This window comes from Rhagoletis pomonella, unplaced genomic scaffold (assembly GCF_013731165.1).
Source record: "Rhagoletis pomonella isolate Grant_MI unplaced genomic scaffold, Rhpom_1.0 Rhpom_scaffold_00013, whole genome shotgun sequence".
In the NCBI taxonomy this organism is placed as follows: Eukaryota; Metazoa; Arthropoda; class Insecta; order Diptera; family Tephritidae; genus Rhagoletis; species Rhagoletis pomonella.
The window spans coordinates 9,912,277-9,916,316 of NW_023458567.1; positions in this window are offsets into that span (position 1 = coordinate 9,912,277).

Genomic DNA, 4,040 nt, shown 5'->3' on the forward strand with positions numbered 1-4,040 from the left:
TGCACTCATTCCTCCTTGGCTCTGGACAAAGTGTTGTTTAGCGCTGGCCAGAGATGGGTTTTATCACAGCTATGTACATCCAGTGTACAGGCATACAGGACGGTTTGTCCTTCCTGGAGCGGTCATCAATGTTTCGCTTCCAGTCCAGTGTTTTGTCGAGAATAACTCCAAGGTGCTTGAGAGAGTATGTCCCACCCCGTTAAGAGTGGGAGGTTTAAATATAGGAGTTTTATACGTTTCTGTAGAAAGTACCATTTCTGTGTGACAATAAGTCCACATTCCTTGGACCAGATGTTTGCCAGACGGAGTGCATTTTGCAATAACTCACTCGGGAGTTGTAGATGTTTGCCTGTTGCCACGATTGCTATGTCATCAGCGTACGCTATGACTTGACAACCGGTGCCTTTTGGGCTCAGAAGTAGGGCGTTAACGTTTAGATTGGTAACTGCCTCTGGTCACATACTTTTTAATTGAACCATCCCCCAGATCCGATAGAATAGTTCTCTTTTCGAGAAGGAGCCCAAAAAATCCACCAGACCTTGCTGTACCCCCGCCAAAAGGAGAGCGTTAACAACAGACTTCGAGTAGACGTTGTTGAAAGCACCCTCGATATCGCGAAAAACTCCGAGCGTGTATTCCTTTATGGCCAATCCTTTTCCAATCGTCGATACGATTTCGTGAAGTGCTGTTTCCACGGATCTTCCCTTGGAATATGCATTCTCATTCGAGGAGAGGTTGTCATTTTTTATATTCCGTCGAATATATTCCTCGATGAGCCGCTCTAGAATTTTAAGAAATAATCACCATTAGATTATGAGCAATGAAAATGCTATCACGCCCCTAATTTTTTATATTCAAATTAAAAAAAATATCTAATTAATGTTCTCCCAATTAATATTTACCATGCTCATTAAAATAAATTTAATTCAATTAACAGTAAATAAATACACACATAATTTGATAGGCTTCCCTCTCCCTAATTCGTTGCTGCTTAGTTTCTCTTATCCTACGCTTGATCTCCACGCCAGATCGGTCAGGTGCATTGAAATAATCAGCAAATTGGCTTTTGAATATACGAGTATCTTTAACTGCATCTTCCACTATCTACATATTTATGTATATACGAGTATCTGTGGAGTAAGTAAAGATGTAGGAAAGGGAGAGCGCGCATGCGAACGCAGCTAAAGGATGGGCAGTTGAGCAATTTCAGCCGCAACAGGCAATTTACAAATTAATAATAACGTGTGGGGCCTTGGCGCCACACTTGCCGCGACAACAACAACAACCATAATACGAAAATGTTGTGGAAGAGCATGAAAGAGAGTGAGAGAGAGGGAGGGCGGAAAAATAAAACATTGTTAACAACATGCAGCAACAAACAACAGCAAACAAGGCTATTAACAAAAACAACAGCAGCAACAACCAACGAGTGATGAAAGAATACACAAAATTAACAACACAATTTCAAGCTGAGGCATAGTCTCGTTAACGCTTTGCAGCCTTTTTTTTGCTACATACTCATACATACCTTCTAGTTACCAATAATGCAGCAGGCTGTCTGTGCTTTGTTGTTAGCCAAAATAAATGACCCAAAACAATTTGGTCTTCCTTATTTGGTTGGAGCTTCGTCAGCATAGAGACAAAGCAATGACTAAGCCACTTGACCAGCAGCTCATAGGTTGCTTGATGATGATTTAACTGCTGAGTGTTTGTTTTTGTGGTCGCTACTGTTGCCGCCGGTGGTCCATACAGCGGCCGCGGCGTTCACAAATGATGCCTCGTTAAGTTCGAAATAAATGTGTAGAAAACTGAATAAATGATGCTGTGCTGGAAATTTGATGAAAGCATAGAAGCTTCAAATTATTTATTTACACATACTTAAATATATTAATTACTTTGTTGTTAGAAGGAGCCGAGTTGGTGAGGGAAGCGCGCCAATGTTCTTTTGTCCAATTTGAAGCGTCTACTTCGGTACAAGACGTTGTAGATTAGGCAATTTTTTTAAAGTAACTACGTCTCTATTGTCCTATATCCGCATTTCGTACCACTTTCAGTCTGACATTGAGATACTAGGTACGCAATAAACTCAGGAACTGTAAATTGCTTTGACGTCATCGCTGCTAACATAGATTACTGCGAGTCTAAACTATCCCTAAAGTGCATTTTTTCTACTCCCATGCGTGGACATAGTCCCGCACAGATTCTTAACGGTAGCAGCACACTGGCTGCTCAACAAAATTTTACAAAGGAAGACAGCTACTCCTTGCCAAATACATTAATTTCTCTCCTCTCCCCGCCGAAAAAAGGAACCAACACCGGCAATCAGCAACTTCGGCTCACTGACAGTGCACTCGAAATAGCTGTGGGAGTAGCTGAAATCTCTCTTTCGATCATGAGGGAATATTTGCTAAGCTGCACGGCCCTTGACTTGGCTAGAGGTGGTCTTATCGAGCAAGCAGTGCAAGTGTAAGTATAGTTAGCGACCGTGGACTACTCTTGAGCAGATGGATCTCATGTCAGCTAGCTAGACGAGGAGGTTTGGTTGGGAATCTTCACGGAGCACGGTCTCACATTGTGAAGCTAAATATCATATCTTATTCACACTGCCAGGCTTATAGAATTGTACTCTGGGAAGCTATCTCTCTATATCTCTGTTCGTCAATCCGTCTTTATCGGACAACCTGAGCTGCTGAAGAAGGTAGCTTGGGCTAATATTTTTACTTATTGTAGATTGTAAAAAGGGCGTAAAAAACGCAATACATCAACCGAAACATCTAATGCAGAAGATCTTAAATACAAATCTATCGTTGCTGATAAATGAGACCCTAAACCGCGTATAGTATTGCACATTCAGTTGGTGGTCTCCTTACAGGAATCCATAACGGGGGAGAAAACTTAGAATATTGAAAGCGTGGTATGTATGCTTAACATGCTACTCTCCACCCCAACAAGGGCTTCGAGATCAGGCTACCAAACCTTTTAATGTGGACCTCAGGCAAGTTGCAATATAGTCCGACAAAATGCTCTGGCGAAAAGAAAGAAAGCTAAAATAGCTATCCATTGTAGACAAATTCTAAAAGAACGCGCACCCGAGCACATTGTAAAATTGTTGATGGTTCCAGATCACAGAGATATATCAGGTTATTGTTAAATAGTTGAATTGGCCAAGGTCTGGACCATATTCAAGCCACCTTCTTGCAGAGGTTTTACGGCTTTAGTTCTGTATTCGCCTGACTTAAAAATATTTCGTGGAACTGGCAAACGGGAGATAGGCCATAGAATCCAATAGTGAGGCGAAGGCTCTTAGCTCAGGATGGTTGAAGGAATTCTCGAATGGTAATGCCCGCAAGATTGTTGGCCTTTCCAACAAACGACTCCAATCGAAGCTGCCGAGACAAATCGAATGCGTCGAACCAGTGCTGCTGTTTGGTAATTTTTGAGCGAAGTGAAAACACACTAAAAGTGAAGTGTTTCGAAGTAACTTGATAGAAAAGTGAAGTGATTATCGAAGTGACGACTTTCAAGCATAATTAGTGATGAGGGGTTTTTCGATTATTTATCAGCTGATTGGTTAATCGATAATATTTTTATCCCAATAAAAGAAGTCTTTAACCTTTATCAATTTATAATTTATTGTGTTCCTGCGAAAATTTAGTGCTGGAATATCTTTAAAATCACAATGTCTCAAACGCTGAAGAAAGAAAATCTAAAATTACAGTTCGCTGATGAAATTAAGACTAAAATATAATTAATCGATTCACAGCAACAATGAGATCACCAGATTCACTTAAATGTTTCCTTTTTGCTGCAAAATTGAAGATGTATGAAAACTAAAATAAGATTGTTATTTTCGTCAAATATTTACTAAATAATTATGAAACTTTACCCACTTATTCCCTTCTGTGCGCTTTACATCTGTACATGTGAAAATGAAAATCAAAATGACTTCTTTCATATAACCGATGCCAGATTGGAGATTTTTTATGTGACTTTTTAGCAGAGCTGTAAAACTGTGAAATCATTTGAAATTAAAAATCATC